The sequence below is a fragment of the Pongo pygmaeus genome, chromosome 5 (genome assembly GCF_028885625.2).
Source record: "Pongo pygmaeus isolate AG05252 chromosome 5, NHGRI_mPonPyg2-v2.0_pri, whole genome shotgun sequence".
Classification (NCBI taxonomy): domain Eukaryota; kingdom Metazoa; phylum Chordata; class Mammalia; order Primates; family Hominidae; genus Pongo; species Pongo pygmaeus.
In genome coordinates, this window is record NC_072378.2 from 54,514,433 (window position 1) to 54,533,817 (window position 19,385).

A 19,385-nucleotide genomic window follows, 5' to 3' on the forward strand; every position below is an offset into this window, starting at 1 on the left:
CTGGTTCTTGTCTGTATTTCGTAATACAAAACTAATGAGGGTTTCACTTTGGTGAAATCTGCCTTACTAAATGATGCTTGCAAATAACACACTCATTTGTTAGCATTTGAGATTCTGATTAAATCATTTTGCTTTAGTAGCTATTAAAGATTATAGTTTGAAAGAAAAAAGTGTTTTGGCATTGAGTACTTTGAGACCCCTGTACAATGTACCAAAATCTATGCAAATTGTTACGAGGCCTTTTAATTACAGGTGAACCCCAGCACTTATTATCATCTGATGCACAGATTATGCACATGTCATATATTGGCAATAAAATATCAAAGTTAGACTGACACTCTTAAAGTGTTTAACACTGTTTTATTGGCTTACTAGCCCTAACTGGATTCATTGCATCCGTTTTTTCATTCTGCCGCTTAAAACATTTGCCATGTTGTTTTATTCATGCTTTTATCACAGCTTTGTCTGTAACTACATTGACTTGATTACTCATATTCTATGGCAATTCCTGACATTTGGCTTATATTTCCACTAGCCTCCTTACTTTTAAAAACCCCTGCATCTCATTTGTCAACAACCTCTGATTATCTCAAAGGTACCTCGGATTATCCTGACACGTCCTTCGACTTCTGAGGATACTGACCCAGTATTTCAAGACTGAGGTGACTCTGAGACAGAAGATGGAGCCAGTGGCGATGTCCTCCCTTATTCAGACTCTTTGAATAATGCTTTTTACTCACCCTGCGGACTCTGCTAGAAAGACACTTTAATATTTTTGCCATTTATATTTTTCTGTTATTGAAAAATAATAGAAACCAGTGCCTTAGTCGGTTTAACAGTTGAACAAAGTTGTTTTCAAAAGAAGAAAGAAAATGTAACTCCATTTAGTTTGTCTTTCATTTGCAAATACTAACTGAAACTTGAGTTAGGGATTGAATAACTTGGAAACAGTATTAATAAAATGAAGTCATTGGCATATTAAAAATGTCCTAGTGTTCACTTTAAGTGTATTTTAAAAAACCTCACAGGCAATGGTGTGAAAGGAACCAAGGAGATGTTTACATTCATTAGTTCCACTGGAAAAAAATGGTTAATGTAATTGTATAGATTTTTCCCTTCTTGTTTTGTGTACTGTATAACCCATTCTTTGCTTTATGTACAAATACCCTGGTTTCTAAATGCTACTTATTTTCTGCAGAAATAAAGTATGCTTTCAATTTAGTGAGTAACTTTGTATGTATGTGCATTTGTTTGGAAGATATAGTAAGTAATAATAATTTAATTCATGTAGGGCAGCCTTTTCTTTTAAGAAGCTTCATTAATTCACATATGGTATAATTATTTTTTATTTCCCTTTACCAGAATAAATCTTTCCTCCTAGAATGATGCTTTTTCCTTGAGTGGATACTGCCTCTCTTTAAAGTATCTTAGCTTAGAATTAAAAAAAATAAGTTAATTTTTCTCAAAAATGAACCCCAGACATTATTGGATGGTGGAGTTGGCTCGATGACTTAACTATGTCAGGTCTGACATCTCTGTTACTTTTTTAAGCCTTTTCCTTGTGATTAGAACATGGCTGCCATCAATCCAGCCATCATATCTACTTTCAAGTCAGGAAGAAATGGAAAGGACCTGCCTTTTGTTTATAATTTTAAATAAAAAGGATTCTCAGGAAGTTCTGTAACCTGAAAATAGAAATGCTACTCATTTTCTACTTGAAATAATATTTTTACCTTTCAAATTGATCATCTGAAAGGTTATAAAAATATATCTTTATTACATTATTTCACGTATATTCGTTTAAGAAATATTGTTCACTAACTATGTTCCATACAATGTTTTAGAAGTTGAGACTACAAATGCTAATAAAACAGGGATTTTGCCTTTAAGTCACTTCTGGATTCATCAGGAAGAAATACAAGAAAACAGACAAGAATAGTACTGTGTGAATCACAAAGCATAGAGCTTAGTATTGCAGAAGCATCAGATAGGGTGTGGAGCTGCTCTCTGTTAGCTGGAACAGATGAGACTTCACCTGTGATTTGGAGCATGAAGATAACATGATTGATAAAAGCAAGAGGAATCTATGGAGTTTATCTAGACACGAGGACCTGCATGTGCAAAGGCCTGGAAGTGACAGAGTGTATGGTTTACTCAAGAACAAATGATTGCATATGGCTGGATCATAGGCATGAAGGGTGGAAATTTAGGCAGATACTTTACTCAGGACTTTGGACTTCATCCTATCCATGATAATTGTGCTATAGCCTTCTACTTTTACCTGATGCTAATTCCTTAGAACTTAGTTTTGGTTCCACTGTTCTGCAATTTGTAAACCAATAAGTCAAATATTTTTCTTGTATTAACACTAGTATTTAGTAGAAACTGTATATTGGTGATCTGCTGGTCTACTCTGATCTACGGGCATGGATAGTGGGATATATTTTTTTCTTTTTTTAACCTGTACAGAATAAAAAATCGAATCAGTTTCCAACATTTCACAATCAAGAGATTTCACAGATGAAACTAGTTTTTCTGGAAAAATGAGAAGATCTGGAAATCCTGGGCCTGCATTCCCATATGGCAACAGTAAGCTGGAGATGAGTAAGGGTAGGTAGTATCTGGTTCACTACAGTCTTCATTTTCTGTTGTTTTACAACATGCTAACCTAACTAATTAAAAGTGCTTGGTTGGCTGGTGAAGACACTTATATTTGCTATCTCTAGTGCTGATAGAGACAGGAGGCAGCCAAATGCCTAGGCAGATAGGAGCGGGTACACGGTGAAACCCCACCTTCAAGCGGAAGGTTTAAAGCCTGCGACCCAGCCACATGGGGGACTTTCCTACCTTTGGATTATATAATCACCCACTGCTTCCCCGTTCCACTGAGAGCTGTTCCATTGCTCAATAAAAATATTCTCTGCCCTCCTCACCCTTCAATATCCAGTGTATCCTCATTCTTCTTGGGTGCAGTAGAAGAGCTCAGGAATCACCAAACAGGGGTACAAGCTATGACACAGGCAAGCTGGGGCATGCCAGTGTGGCAGAGCGAGGCCGGGGCAGGAGTTGCCAGCTGGGGGTCCCCGGCTTGCAAAGTGACCGAGAAGAAAAGTCCCGCATCTGTGCAGGACATAGAACTATATAAATTTAGTTAACTTGCACAATAGCAGTTCTGGACAAGGTGTAGTGACATAATTCTGTTTTCGTTTATGCAAGCTGACCATGTGGTCAGTGGGTTCACACTGGCCAATAGCTTGCTTCAGAGAACAGAAATGAAACACCTCTGTGTTATGAATCTTGTTTCTAATTATCTTATACAATGTTTGTAACTCTCAAAATGGTTGCCCCCGATAGACATTATAATCTAAAAATCCCTTCAGCAAATTATAAGAAAAGGAACATAAGATTATGAGTCTGGAGGCATGATGACTTGATACTAACAAACATCCAAATGGCATTGGTTGACCGTTTAATTTCCTTGGCCCTCAGACACTTCCATTAGAAAACGTCTATAATGTCACCCCCAATATCTATCTGAGAAGGTTATTACTGGCATTCAGGTGAAAACAGGGTGTGTTTCAGAAAGAAAAGCAGGTAACTACTGAGGACCCACAGATGAAAGGAAATGTTGCTTATGGTTAGGAGTCTTGGGATCTTGATAAAATGTCTGACCAGAAAGTACTACTGGTTAAAGGAAACTGTCCAACTTTAAACCAAAACATGATTCCATACGGAGACTTTAAGGGATGTGGCTGGTAGACAGACTAGCAATAGACAGATTTCAAGAACTTTCTGCATTATGTTTTGCTCAGAGAGTGGATGGAATTTATTGAGCCTATTACTGTATGGTCACTATTAGATTTAGTGGCAAAACCCTGTCTCTACTAAAAATACAAAAATAATTAGCTGGGTGTGGTAGCGGGAGCCTGTAATCCCAGCTACTAGGGAGGTTGAGGTAGGAGAATTGCTTGAACACGGGAGGCGGAGGTTGCAGTGAGCTGAGAGTAAGCCACTGCACTCCAGCCTGGGTGACAAAGTGAGACTCTGTCTCAAAAAAAAAAAAAAAAAAAAAGATTTACATAACAAAAAGAAAAAAAGATAAAGATTATATGGCCTAGTTCACTCATTTTAATGACAAAAAGTAGATTCTCAGTGAGACAAAGTAACTAATTAGTATCAGAGACAAAACAAGAAACATTGGATATCTAAACTCTCAATCCAATGATTCTTACATTATGCCTGTGGTGTCACTTAGAAGAGAGAGATTTTGATGCTCATAGGGCGTTTACCTGAAAAGCTGTTGGTTTTTCTGTTTCCTAAGAAAGCTAGAGAAGACCCTTTTCTTTTGTATCCTTTAAGGCTTATTTACTTTGTGGGTCAGCTAGGGGAGCCTCAATAAGTTGTGTTGGATGGATTTGGGGGTCAACAGCGATTCTTATGATATTTGATTTTTCAGTAGTTAGAGGAAATAGGAGCAAATTGCTTAATTGCTTCAAATATTCTGGAAGGCGAGGATTCCAAGAACATCTTACTCTTTTGGCTATTGGAGTCATAGGTCTTCAATCCTCCAAACACAAGAAGAATCTTCACTGCTAGAAATCTGGCATAATTTTTTTACACTCACAAGAAAACCTGTCATAGGTGAGTAAAATCATGTATCACCTCTAATAAATTTTCTTATTTTTATAAAGTTTTGATAGCATTTCATATGAAAAAATATTTTCATACAGGAAATTTTAAAATAGTTTAATAATGGCTTTTTCTGTTCAATGTACTGCAAGAGGCAAAAGTTTCCCCAATGTAGATTTAAAATCCTTTGATAATGCTAGAATTGGAGTATTAGTATGCTTGTGTAAATCATTGTTGCCAATTATAATTTATCTATCAATTGTGATATTTCTAATTTTAGCTAGTGTTAACCCTAAAAATAAATTCTTTATATTTGTTTAGTGCATTGCCAAGTCCACTTGCATTTTTTTTCCTGTTTCTTAAATCATTTTTTTTCTCTCTACTAGTCACATTGTGCATGGACTTCTATAACATAGCTTCCTAACTGATTTTCCTGCATCACTCTTTGTCTTAAGTTGTGCCTATTGACAGCTTGATTAAGCTTGGAAGTACATTAGGAGAATCCCCTTCCTGTGGAGTTTCCTGTAGCATTAGTCAGGAGAGGAACTTTAGTGGAAATACACTATTGGAAGCACACCAGATACAAAGATGAATAGATGCAGAGGTACCTGGTGGGTCCCAGTTTACCCTCACTGTCCTCCACATGGTGGTCCTCTCATCATCCAGAGTACAGGACTGCTGACCACTGTGGCCCCAGGCCCACCACCAGATGCTTGATTCCAGACCCACAGAGGCAGTAGCTGCCAAAGGCAAAAGCTCTCCTGAGGTCTCCCTGAGCTCCTGCTCACAGCCCTGCTTCATAGATTGGCTGCGCTTGGCTTCTCAAGTCTCTCAGAAAGCATTGTCTTGCCAACCCGAGTCAGTGCTTCCTGACTTTTCCATCCTCCAACTCCCTCTCCCAGAACTTTCCTTTCCTTGCTCTTCCCACAATTCTGTAAACTCTAATTCCTATGGTAAATCCTTTATGGATTTACCGTAATGCTCATAGTGACTCTGCTTCCACTACCAAAGCCCAGCTGATACACCCTTGAACTCATCCATTGCCTTTTCCAGAGCAAAACTTTTACAGTGAAAGTGATCATGAACTGACTTAATTCCCCTCTCCCCTTTCCTTGATCAATCCTTGATCCTCTTCATCTCTTTCAAAACTCTCACTTCCTAGATTTCAGAGCTTTGTCTCCCTGGGTTCTGCCCTCCTGGGCCACACACCCATATACTTTTGAGTTCAGGGCTTTTGCTCTGACTCACTTGCTAATATAGCAGGCTAGGATTTTATGTGGAGCAGATCTCAATTCAAACTCTTGTGTTGCCCTTTCTAGCTGAGGACTTAGATAAGTTATTTGACATTTGTTAGGTATAACTTGCTTACATGTAAGAGGGGGATAATGTCATAGTTATCTTATGAGGGTGGTAGGAGATGTAGATACAAAATTGAAAAGCATCCAGCAATGCCAAATACCTGGGAGTGCCTCCACAGATATTGACTTGCTTCCTCTTTTTCTTTATGCTGTGAACAGTCCTCCATAGCGTCCCAAGGAGAAGAAGTGACCTCATGGTCCAGATGTTTTACTGCCTCTAGTATTGCAAACCCCAGTGGAGAAGGTTCCTGGTTGAACCATGAATTGAAACACCTAGCATTGAAGTAAGAACATCTTGGTTCAAGGGCAAGGAGCTCTATCTTTTAATGTGGGTGATTGTTCCTGTGAGTGATTATAGTGAAGCTATACTTTGAAAAACTGCTGATGTTGTTGCTGATTACAGATATGGAGAATGGACAAAATGAGAAAAGAAAAATGAAAAATTGAACTTTCCTGTAAAAGCAATACTAATTATAGACATTTATATCTATGGCTGATTATTTATAACTAATTAGTATGCAGCACAATGGCAGTGATGCAAGTCATTACATATATCACACCACTAACTTGTTTCACTCAATTGCAACAATAATTTCTCTCCATGGACACTTGACTATTGGTTTGTTGTTCAGGTTTGTTCATCTACTGATAGCATAGAGTAATTAGAGGAATAGCAGTTTCCATAAAGAGAATACTGATGTATAGTGATAGTTTTTTACACTTCATCCCTCAAACAGTACTGTGGCAAAGTTGCTATTCTTATCTGCATTTTTCTGATAGGAAACTGGGCCCAAAGAATGTAAGCAAATGCCAAAAGCCATAAATATAGACGTTGGACTCAAACACTTTTCTCTTCCAAGCTCTTACTTGGACCTATGCGGCAAAGCTGATCTGTTGAAAGACGTTTAGTGACACATAAATGTCTTTAATTAATGGCATGAAAATGACATGAGATGGATTGGTAAAATCAAGATTTGTAGGTTTAGGCTTGAGTTCTACGTCCTAGGGCAAAGGACGTGACTGCTTATCTGCCTCTGGGGTCAGAATTCCTGACATTCTTTTTTTTTAATGCTTGTGTCTGCTTGCACTTTGTAATCTGTAGGCTTCCTAAAAGCTCCAAAAATTTAAAAACAATAAATCATTCAACATCTTTTAGCTTGCTTGTTTTTCTTTTTTAGAGACAGAGTCTCACTGTGTCACATAGGCTGGATTACAGTGGTGCAGTCATAGCTCACTGCAGCCCTGACACCTTGGGCTCAAGGGATCTTCCTACTTCCACCTCCCAAGTACCCAGGACTGTAGGTGCACACCATCATGCCTGGCTAGTTTTTTTTTTTTATTTTTTAATTTTTTTTTTTTTTTAGAGACTGGGTCTTGCTATGTTGCCCAGGCTCATCTTGAACTCCTGAGCTCAAGAGATCCTCCTGCCTCAGCCTCCCAAAGTGCTGAGATTAAGGGTGTGAGCCACTGTGCCCAGCCCTTATTGCATTTTTGAGCTACCCAAATGGCCTAGCACTATCTTCAATATTTCAGAAGTACCATACTGTGTCCCAAACAAAACGTAGCATTCCCTATGGACAGTGTGGTTCCTAACCCAAGTGGACAGTGGGTCCTCATGCTTGATGGCTCTAGAGAAGAGAAGGCTGCAATTGGACACAAGTTCTTCAGTTAGGCCAATAAATCCTCCCTGTTACTCTGATCTGATGATTTTGAGATTTATCTGCAAGGTGTGGGGGAGAAGGAAAGTCAATTTGCCATGCTTAAAGGAAAGGATAATGGGTTAAAGAAGACTTTGATGAAGCTTTGAAGTCTTAAGAAAGCTAGATTACATCATTCTCTCCAAAGGTGTTTCAGTTGCCATTTTTACCTTGGGGTTTGGCGGTTATTTTATGCCCCCTAAAAACAATGTACCAATTATCCATGACTAGTGTTCCAATTAATTTATGGACATGAAGATTAACATGCAATCTGCTAATGCATTAATGAGTTTGTAATATTTAGAAATAGGACGACCAAAACTGGTAGACCAATTCTGAGTTTTATCAACCTCAGTGGTTGAAATTAAAATGAAAATAGCAACATTTGTTTTTATTCTCCCTACAAAGAAACTAATTATTTTCCTCTGGGTAATGATAATTAACAAAATTCCCATTGTGTTCCTGATCAGTTCACAGCTGGCACTTTGATAATCACAAAGACTTGGTTTTATGAGGTGACATTAAACTCCTGCCTAACTTGGGAAGTACATTAATTGTATACTATTGCCTGAGCTTATTAATTCTAAATTATGCCTCAATGAACTTCTCAAATTGGGAGCAACATTTATATTAATAAACTAGTCAGTGAGAGGGAGGGAAGGAGGGTGAGAGAGAGAGAGAACATAAGAATCTACTACTGAGTGTAGATTTTGTCTGCTCCAGATGTTATAGTTGGGTTTAAAAAACTTTGATATGTTTGAATAAATTCCAAAGGAATGTCTCATCCATTCTTTTTTTTTTTTTTGAGACAGAGTCTCACTCTGTCACCCAGGCTGGAGTGCAGTGGCATGATCCTGGTTCACTGCAACCTCTGCCTCCTGGGTTCAAGCGAGTCTCCTGCCTCAGCCTCCCAAGTAGCTGGGATTACAGCTGCCCACCACACACACCTGGCTATTATTTTGTATTTTTAGTAGAGGCAGGGTTTCATCATGTTGGCCAGTGGTCTTGAACTCCTGACCTCATTTGATCCGCCCACCTCTGCCTCTGTCTCCCAAAGTGCTAGGATTACAAGCATGAGCCACTGCGCCCAGCCTCATCCATTCTTACAACAGATTTTTAGGCATTCTTTTTTCATTTAAGCAGGAAAAGTGAAGTGCTAGGTAAGCCTGGGATTTGTGGTTGAAATGTGTTCAGAGTGCTACCCTCCCTCATTCCTTGGAACTTTCTGAAGGACCAGAGGTGACCTGAGGACCTGTTAGGTGTGTATTACTGAGGGAGTTCCAGGGCTATGCAGGGAAGCCCTGAGTGGGAGGCAGTGATTCCTCTCTATTCTTCTCTGTTGTGTCTATTCCCATGAGGGTTGCCATCCTTCATGTAACAGTACCTTTAGGAACAGGGACCATATATCTATATATTTCTATTTCTGAGTTTCAAACAGTGCTTGGCAGCTAACAGGTGGTCAACTAATGTTTGTCAGATGAATGAAGGGTGGTACCAAGGAAGAATGTTGTGTTTAGTCCTGGCTGCTAAAGGAGGTTTAATGATAATTGGCCAATGTGTGGTGATTAAGCCTCAACAGTTACATAGAAGAAACCATGTTTATACTCATGTTGCTTTAACAATGCCATTGAAGTCTGGCACCGTGGCTCATGCCTGTAATCCTAGCACTTTAGGAGGCCGAGGCAGGTGGATCACTGAGGCCAGAAGTTCAAGACCAGCCTGGCAAACATGGCGAAACCCCATCTCTACTAAAAGTACAAAAATGAGCCAGGTGTGGGGACACACACTTGTAATCCCAGCTACTCAGGAGGCTGAGGCATGAGAATTGCTTAAGCCCAGGAGGCAGAAGTTGCAGTGAGCCAAGATTGCACCATTGCACTCCAGCCTGGTGACAGAGTGAGACTCTGTCTCAAAAAAATAAAAGCCAGTAAATGTTACTTCTATCTTAAATTGCCAGTATAGCAATTTAAAAGATGATCTTTAATTTTTATGGATACATAATAGTTGCACATATTTATTATTTATAGGGTACATGTGATATTTTGATACAAGCATACAATGTGTAATGATCAAATCAGGGTAATTGCAATATCCAACACCTTAAACATTTATTATTTCTTTGTGTTAAGAACATTCCGATTCTACTCTTTCAGTTATTTCAACAATAAATTATTATTAACTATGGCAAATTTTTAAATACAATAATGTCTTATGCTGATGAGGATATGTGAAAGACACATTCTTGCAACCCTTCTGGAAAGAAATTTAGCAGTATCTATCAAGAATTTGGACAATTTTCATTATCTTTATTCTGGTAAAATTCAGCATCTGGAAGTCAGTTTTAATGAAGTAACTCAAAATAGAAAAATAGCTTTCTGCACAAAAAGGTGGTGATCTCAGATTTATCTGAAATCATGGGAAATAATTTGAGTTTCCAATGAAATGGGAATGGTTAGCAAAATATTGCACATTGACTAATTGGTGCTTTGCTGATTTAAAATATTTTTCAAGACTTTACAGTAATATGAAGAATTCTTATATTAAGGTATAAAGTTTAAACATCATTATCACAACTAAAATATACTATATATAGAAAAGCCTAGAAGGAAATATTATTAAATGTAAGAATAGAAAACAGATTGGGATAAAATCCAGGAAAATATTAACATTTTTTAGTTGCATTTTTGGTTTGTTTTTGTTTTCCCAGTTTTTAGTAGACCCTTTTAATGATGCCTCCTCAACTCCCTTGTGTTGAGAGTATGTGACTCTGCCCGGTCTCCTCCTCCCTTCCTCACCTACCGCCCCTTCTAACCTCCCACTACCCGTTGCAGATTGGATCATGATGGACACCTGACTCATGCCGGGCAAATTGCATCTTTTCTTCTGGGAATTTAGACTTGGAAATTCAGAGAAAACAAGTCAATTTGTATGCATGCCTTGGATTGAGAGACATGAACATTTTGGACTGGAGGTTCAGGCATCTTCTCCCACTTGCACAAAGAAAGTAGATTTTCAGGAAAATAAGACAAAAGCAGATATACAAAGAAAGAAAAAGACAAGAGTTCATGAGATCTAACAGAGGAACTGGTTAATGATGACTTCCCAGTTTCTGGTTGTAGCCTTCATGAAGCCTGGCTGAGTACCATGAGATATTCTTGCGCCTTATAATATACAGTATTATTATTATTTATTCTCAAGTCAGTTTCTGTTCCTGCAATCAAGTATTACTATATAAGATGGCTTTACTTTTGGGTGTTTTTGGAAACATCTCTAGTGAGCATGTATTACTACTAGAATATTATAGTGTACATAATGATTGATGTATTTTTAAAAAACAATAGATATTTTATCAAGAGCTCCTGCTGACACACCATTTATAGCAAGTAAGAAGCATAGATTATTCATGGATGTAGAATTACAGTGCTTCACTGATTTCGTTTTTCTTACTTTTGGGAAATTTGATAATTTTATTTGCGTATAATATGCAGTTATTTGTTATTGTAAACAAACTTAATGTGACCAATATCAATTTTAAAATGATAAAGGGAAGAACCAATCATTAAGGTGGGTTATGTCCAGCCTGTTCTCTGCACTTGTGCCATTGTCTAGCCTCTCTTCCCTGACTCTAGGTGAGGCCAGACAAAAATTATATTGCCACCATCTAACCATTAGGAATACTCATGAATAAAAGCATTAATAACTAAAGAAATTGTTCATAATGTGTTGTTTAATAAAAAAGTCACAAAACAGGATGGACAGTACACTACTAATTATAAAAAATATTAAAATATATAAAAAAGCCTGGAAGGAAATATATCTTTTTTTTTTTTTTTTGAAATGGAGTCTTGCCCTGTCACCAGGCTGGAGTGCAGTGGCGTGATCTTGGCTCACTGCAACCTCTGCCTCCCGGGTTCAAGTGATTCTCCTGCCTCAGCCTCCTGAGTAGCTGGGACTACAGGCACACACCACCATGCCCAGCTAATTTTTGTATTTTTAGTAGAGACGGGGTTTCACCATGTTGGCCAGGAGGGTCTTCATCTCCTGACCTCATGATCCACCTGCCTCGGCCTCCCAAAGTGCTGGCATTACAGGTGTGAGTCACCACGCCTGGCCGGAAATATGTCTTAATGTTAACTGTGGTATATTTGAGTTGTGGTTTTACAGATAATTTAAATTTTTCTGTTTGTACCTCTTTGTGTTTTCCAAAATTTCTGTGGTATATATAAATTTAGTTGATACTAAAATAAAATGTTTATTTTATTTTATTGGGGGTGAGTTTAGGAGCGGAAAGTTTAATAGACAAAAAAAAAAAAAAAAAAAAAGAAGAGAGAGGAAGCTGCCTCATGCTGAGAAAGGGGGTTGCCCAAGAGAGAGTCTCCCAAAAGTTCTACTTTTAATGAAAAAATAATTACCTTAGTCACCAAAACAGTATTGTCAGTCTTCCCTTCTTATTCCATCAGGTGTAGGAGTTTAAGAAAGAAAGAAGGATGGAAGGAGGTATAGAGTGTGGGCTGCCTGGGATGCTCTACCTGTGGGCGTCAGGCCCTCTTGTTGTTCTCTAGGGAAGTGTTGATAAGGACTGGGATTTGTTCCTGGTGGAGAAAATCCAAGACTTAGAGTATGTAGCGGCTGAGAGGTCTAGTTTGGAAGTAAATATTAGTTTTGAATCCTGGCTCTACTCTTTTCTCTCTATGTAGACTTGGAAAATTACTTAACCCTTGTTAGTGCTGGCTTTCTCATCTGTGAAATGATGCAGCTAGCTCAAGGGATTGTTGAGAGCACAAAATGAGATAGCAAAATCAATCATTTAGCAGAGTCACTGGGTCATAATAAGTGGTTGTGGTGTTTTTTTCCCATTACTGTTAGGTGACAGACATAAATCCTCCGTAGGTACTGTATTAATCCTCTATTTCTACTGGATTTCATTATTTTTGTGTACACCTGACATGTCCTTCTTTCTATATCTCTAGCCATTCTAAACGTAGATAAATCAGTGTTTCTGAAACTTGAATGCCCATATGATTAGCCTGTAGACCTTATTAAAGTGCAGATTCTTTCTCTGTATGTCTGGGGTGGGATTCACATTTTTAATTTTTAACAAGCTCTCACATGGTGTAAATGTTGATGTCCAAAGATCACTTTTAGCAGCAAGGATTAGGATAGCCCAGCTCAAATCTATCATCTGTGTGAAATCATGAACAATGTCCCCAGACAGAATTGTCTTTTCTTTCTTTGGCTCTTAAAGCACATCATTCATATTCCTAACTCAGCACTTAGCACATTCAGCCTGCTGTGGTGTATACGATTCTGCTCATTTCTAACTAAACTCTTGATAGTAGACTGTGTGTTCAACTCCTGAAAGCTGTCAGTGTCCACACAGGGATGTTGACATACTCGACCCATAATTATCAAATTATTGAACTGGATAGAAAATAATCGAATAATGTCCTAAAATAAAATTGTTTTTTACATAAGCATTCATTTAGAAATCACCAACATCAATCAACTCAACTAGTGGAAATCATGAAAGAGAGTAGTGGTGTGACCCACACAATGGATGGTTTCGGTCACTTGGCAGGTGTTAACTCAATGACCACAACCAAGGAGGATTTAACAAGGGGATTTTTCTTACTTGCAACAAGTAAGGAGAACACTGGGGATAGTTCCCAAAGCAGTGTGTCTCTCCGAAGGAAGGTGAGAGCAGGGCTTTCATTATGCTGGTTGGCTGAGTCATTGTATGAAAGGCGGGGTAAAGGCAGTGCAGGCACAGTCCTGATCATGCTTCTTCATACATTGCAGGTATAGAAAATGGTGAATAAGCTCCTCCCTAGGTGGGGTTTTTAGTATGGTAATAGGGAGAGTTCACCAAACTTCATCTCCAACTCAGGCACCTCTGGTTTTACCTGGTTTTTGTTTTGCTATAGCTGGGCTTCTTCCTGGAACCTTTTGAAACAGCAGAAACTCAGTGTGCCACAGTTACAAGTTACTAGGGAACCCTGAGTTACAATGTGAATGATCCCAAAAGGCAAATAAATCATTGTGATATCTTCCTTCTTTTAAAAATACACTATAGAAGGCAGGTGGGATGATTTACCGGGTGGGATGACAAAGGTAATCTGAGATGATTATTTTCCACAGATAATCAAGTAAATGAGCAATAATTTGCTTTTCAAATTCTGAGTCTCTTCCCTGGCCATGCTTTAAATGGGACTTCCACATGGGCAATAGCCCAAAGTTGGATCCCTTTGCACAGAGGCTAGACATCGAAGTAGTGACCTTTGGGTTAACACAAACTCACTTCTGTTGAGAGTAATTAGCGAAGAAAATTTGTGGGAACTGAGGAAGGTTCAGCAGAAGTCTGCCCTCTCTGGACATTTTTTGGTGGCTGGGAAGCAGGGCAATCGTCCTGCCTGACTGTGGAGTTTGTTCAGCCTTGCCATGGACATCTATTGCATAATTCCGACTTTCCTTCTCTGGAGTAATGGACATTTCACTTCAGAAGGGATTTCAATTTTATTTAAAAAATGCAGTCAACATCATAGAAGAGAAATTCAATTTTCGGTAACATTTTACTCTGTTATCACTTATGTCCTTAGGGAAGCTTAAAGAATTTTCATCAGTACACTAAAAATTAGATAGTTGGATATGTTGCAAAACTTTCAACACTTGACTCAAAATTCCCACTATTGCTAAGACATTCTTATAAAGAAATATTTTGGGGGGAACTTAGCAACTACAGTTCTTGTGAAGTGGTCCCAGTGGGAATGAGGTTTATGCCTAACTCTTTTTTTAAAATTTGGTTTCTGCCTCTTGTGCCTGGTATCCAGTATTAGTTACAGAGTAAACAGTATTTTCCGAAGACTGACAGGGTCAGCTGTTCTGGGAATGTGGCCGTTGACCTCCCTGATGGATTACTGTCCTGCAGACTGCTTCCAAGTCAGTAGAAAGGTAAGCATTCTTTCTGTATAAGTGCAGATTGCTTTGGAACATGTTACAATTTCAACTGATAAAACTGAAAGTACATTTTGGGCACACTGTCTCAAAGGGCACCAAGCTGTTACTTTGGGGGCAAAATGATTTATCATGTCAACACAACCATGACAGTTAAGCTGCTGGGTTTAGGGGAGCGGTGAGCTAGGTGTTGAATCTGGTTGTATTGATTAAGTCATAAAGACCCAGAAAAACTTAAATCCGGAACTCCTTTCCAAAGTTAGAAACACACATTGTAATTCTGCTTCTGAGTCCTTTTCCCTAAAATCTTGTCAGTTCACCTTGGTTTGTTGTCTTTACTCCTGAAATAGCAATGGTGTGTGTGTGTGTGTGTGAGAGAGAGAGACAGAGACAGACAGACAGACAGACAGAAAGTGGCTACTAGGAACTACTAGGAAGTGTATCAACCATTGAAAGGGCCTAGAAATATATTGACTGCAAATGCAAGAACAAAACCTGTTCAACCAAGTACCTCTGTGGATATAACCATGCACAAGAGAAAATATATTGAAAGCCCCTTGAAAACGTGCTATTATATAGTAGTTGAGAAAATGGAACATGCTGGACTTGATTCTCAACTGATTTTAGCCAGTTTGTTTTATAAACTCTGAAGGTATGAATTTAGTTTTATATCTGAATTACTATTGCTGTGTAGAAATTGTCATCAATGTTAATAGCAGTAGTTTTTTAAAACCTCACATTTTACTTTTCAATAAGTTTCCAGTAAAGGAATTGCATTTTTTTTAAGATGGTGCACAAATTAAAAAAACACTTTTCAAAGTTCTTACAGTTCTCACTTGATTCAAATATTTTCGAATGCTTCAAAAAATACTCTACCTCAGAAGTAATTTTAGAAAGAATGTGTTTTCTCCCTTAGATGGACTAAAATGTCTTTTTTATAGTCATTCAAAAAATATGGCCCAGAACCAAAATAAGGGGAAAACCAGTATCAGAAGAAGTTAAAAAACTTACATTCCAGTAGAAATAGTTTATGTTTCACTGAAGAACAGTAATTACAAAGGTACAAGTTTGTTTAGCTGTCATTATGATAATTATCATCTACTGATACTTTGGGGTTGGCTTTTTTATCTGCTTGGCAGCTTCAACTTACAAACAATATTTGTTATATAGTGACAAATTCAACTTTAAGAAATTCCTCTATAAACATTATCTTTTCACAAGCTCTGAGTACCCACCACAACTTTTAGAACACAGTACCGCTTGCCTACAGAAGCCATCACGGATGCCTTAAAAAGGGTGGTGATGGGAGGTTAAAAGTCTTCCTGTAGAAGAGTTGACAGCTGCTCCTTAAGAGTTTGCAGCTGCCAAAGCTGATAAATAGATTCAGGTAAGGGATGCTGAGACAACCAGAAAGAGCTGGGAACCTTTCTCTCGCTTGCCTACATCCACCTCCTTCCCCAATGCTGTGACCACCAATTGGAACACAGCTTTCTAGAGACAAAGGCATAAGCTCTGAACTAAGAGCAACACCCACAGATCAGAAGTTAACTGTTTGAGATCAGTGCTCAATGCTGAGTCTGAGCTACATTTGGATTAGGCTCTTGGGTACCTGAAGCATGTGCTGAGTATAGTATCCTGGTCCATCACTAAATGGGTGTGGAGATTACATGGGCTTCTGAATTGATCAAGGGGGAATAACAGACTCATGTTCTGGATGGGCTATGTGGAATGATAAGAAACCTGTATAAAAGCATCAATTGTCCCAGAAGAGGACCCCTGTCTTAGTAAAAAGATATTTATCCTTGGAGCATGTAATGGGGAAGATTCTGGATTGTCTACGCCATGTTTGGCAGATTGTCATTCTTTCGAAAGAAAACAGTATTTGTATTCTTTCGAAAGAAAACAGTATTTGTTTTCTTTCATTCGTGCCTTGTCTACCTTGTGAGGTTTCAGCAGTAGAGAATCTATCTGTGCTTTTTTTGTGGAGAAGGAAGTTTTTTAAATGGCAGGTGAGGGTAAATCACCACAATTAAAGTTAATTTACATTTGGATCTCTGATCCAGTGGATGAACAAGCAGTTTTAATTGCTGCAAGTTCCACTTTCCCCAGTTTTTGAATACAGGCACAAATTCATCAGGCACTTGTTTGGGAAGCAGGTGTATTGAATGCAAAGGAATGAACTGAGGTGGCAATATCTTGAACCAAATATTACGTGCCAGCGGTCATTTGTTTCCATTTTGAATGGAATTCTTGCTTGGTTACTGCAGTTTACATTTTAATTTCCTGTTTGGAGGGACCCTATGTGAGTAGTATATTCCTGGGAAAAATAATAAATTACTAGCTTAAAAAGGAATTACAAATCTTCCTTTGTCAATTTTTAAAAAAAATTAATAGCCTTCTTAACGTATAATTTATATAAATTATATATATATAATTTATATGCTATAAAATTTATCCTTTTACGCTGTACATACACTTTGGTGATTTTTAGTATATTTTCAAAGTTGTACAAAATCATCATCAATGTCTAATTTCATAACGTTTTCATCATCCAAAAGAGTAACTCTGTTCCCGTTAGTAGTCACTCCCTGTTCTGCCTTCCCTCCTACCACTGGAAACCACAAATGATCTTTCTCATTCCATGAATTTGCCTATTCTGGACATTTTATGTAAATAAATCATGTAATAGGTGGTCTTTCGTGACTGGCTTCTTTCACTTATTGTATTTTCAAGGTTCATCCATGTTCTTGCACGTATTAATACTTAATTCCTTTTTATTGCTGAATAATTTTCCCTGTATGGATATACCACATCTGTTTTACCATCCATATACTGACAGATATTTGTGTTTTTTCCACTTTTCGACAATTACAAATAATGCTGTCATGAACATTTGGGTAGAAGTTTTGTGTGGACACATGTTGTCACTTCTCTTGTGTATATACCTAGCAGTGGAATTGTGGGGTAATATTGTAATTCTATGTATAGCATTTTGAGGAATTGACACACTGTTGTCTAAAGTGGCTGTGCCCCTTTATGATTTCAGGAGTAATATAAGAGGGTTTCAATTTCCTCACATCCTTGCCAATGCTTGTTATTGTTTGTGTTTTATTTTAGCCATCCTAATAGGTGTGAAGTGTTATTTCCTGGTTTTGTTTTGTGCTTCCTAATCACTATGATGTTGAACATCTTTCCATGTGCTTGTTGGCCATTTGTTTTCTTTAGAGAAATGTCTATTCAAATCCTTTGTCCATTTTTTTACATTGGGTTATTTGTCTTTTTATTGTTGAGTTGCAAGACTTCTTTATGTATCTTGGATACAAATCTTTTATCAGATAAATAACTTGCAAATATTTGCTCTTATTTTCTATTTCAGTGGTTTCCAACCTTTTTGGTTTCCCAGAAGACAATTTTTCCACAGATGGGGCTAGGGGTGGGGGATAGTTTTGGGATGAAACTGTGCCACCTCAGATCATCAGGCATTCGTTAGATTCTCATAAGGAGCATGAAACCTGGATTCCTTACATGCGCAGTTCACAATAAGATTCACGCTCTGATGAGAATCTAATGCTGCTGCTGATCTGACAGGTGGTGGAGCTCAGGTGGTAATGCTCTCTCAGCTGCCACTCACCTCCTGCTGTGCAGCCCATTTCCTAGCAGGCCACAAAATACTGGTTCATGGCCCAGGGGTTGGGGATCCCTGGTCTAGTTAATTTTTTTGCCACACTTATTAGGGTTTGGATAGTATCTTTGAAGTCACCTTTTTCCTACATAAATGTCATGTCGACCAGGGAAATAATGTCACACGCTTTTACTGAGAACCCGCTTGTTGCCAGACATTCTGTTAAGTTCCTTACACACAAAATTTACCACACTTAATTTTTGTAACAACACATGTGGTTGGTATCATCCCTCTATTTAGGGGACAGGGAAAACAGCAAGTGAGTGAACAAAGAGTGATGGGTTTGCTGTTTGTGATGGGGAAGGCCTGGATGAAGTGAGAAGAGAGCTACGTGACTATCTGGAGGGGGGAGAGCACTCCAGGAAGACAGCTCCCAAGCAAGGAACATGTTTGTTGTGACTGACAAACGGAAAGGAGACCAGAGTGGCTCAATCTCTTTTCTGTTTGACCAGCAAGTAGATGAGAGTTAGCTTTTACCTGGGCATAATTTCATCTAAAGAAAGCTTCTGTGCCTCAATCGTATCTAAAATATATTCAAACATATCTCTGAAAAGGCATGGAAGAGAGAGCATTCTCCACACAGTGCTGGTGCTATTTACCCAGTCTCCTGTTACACCTGTAATGAAGTGATTTGTTCAGAGGAGAAGCTAAAGTGCATAGCGGCTGGAGAGGAGCTTAGGCGAGGGGCCTTGATGGCTGCTTATTAGTTGTGTAACTCTGTCTTGCTTTTTCAACTCCGAAATGGGCGTATTAGTTTGATTTGCCTGTCCTACCAAATACCACAGACTGGGTGGTTTAAACAACAGAGGTTTGTTTCCTCAAAGTTCTGGAGGATTGATGATTGAAATCAAAGTGTCAGCACAGTTGGTTTCTTCCTTTTATAAATATTTGTAAATTTATTTTTTATTAAGAAAAATTTTTCCGCCTCTAACTTTGTTGTGACGACTATTTAGTACAGCAAATGTCATGGACAGTTTGAAGGATTGGGGCCAACGTTAACTGACCAAGAACAACTTCCATCTAAATCATCACAAAAAATGTTTAAATAAAAAAAGAAAAAAGTAAAAG

General features: G+C 38.3%; 2 long non-coding RNA genes across 3 annotated transcripts in view; both read left to right on the forward strand.

Moving 5' to 3' along the window:
- LOC129038672 (uncharacterized) overlaps nt 1–1,207 on the forward strand; it is a 66,301-nt gene extending 65,094 nt beyond the window's left edge. For both annotated transcript variants that reach the window (XR_008503201.1, XR_008503202.2), the window contains exon 5: nt 596–1,207. This is a non-coding gene — a long non-coding RNA (uncharacterized LOC129038672). The remainder of the gene's footprint in view (nt 1–595) is intronic.
- A 1,236-nt stretch (nt 1,208–2,443) lies between these two features.
- LOC129038003 (uncharacterized) lies at nt 2,444–10,698 on the forward strand. Its single transcript, XR_008503043.2, has 4 exons — nt 2,444–2,610; nt 4,457–4,641; nt 6,166–6,271; nt 10,516–10,698. It is a non-coding gene; the product is annotated as an uncharacterized LOC129038003 (long non-coding RNA).
- The last annotated feature ends 8,687 nt before the right edge of the window (nt 10,699–19,385 follow it).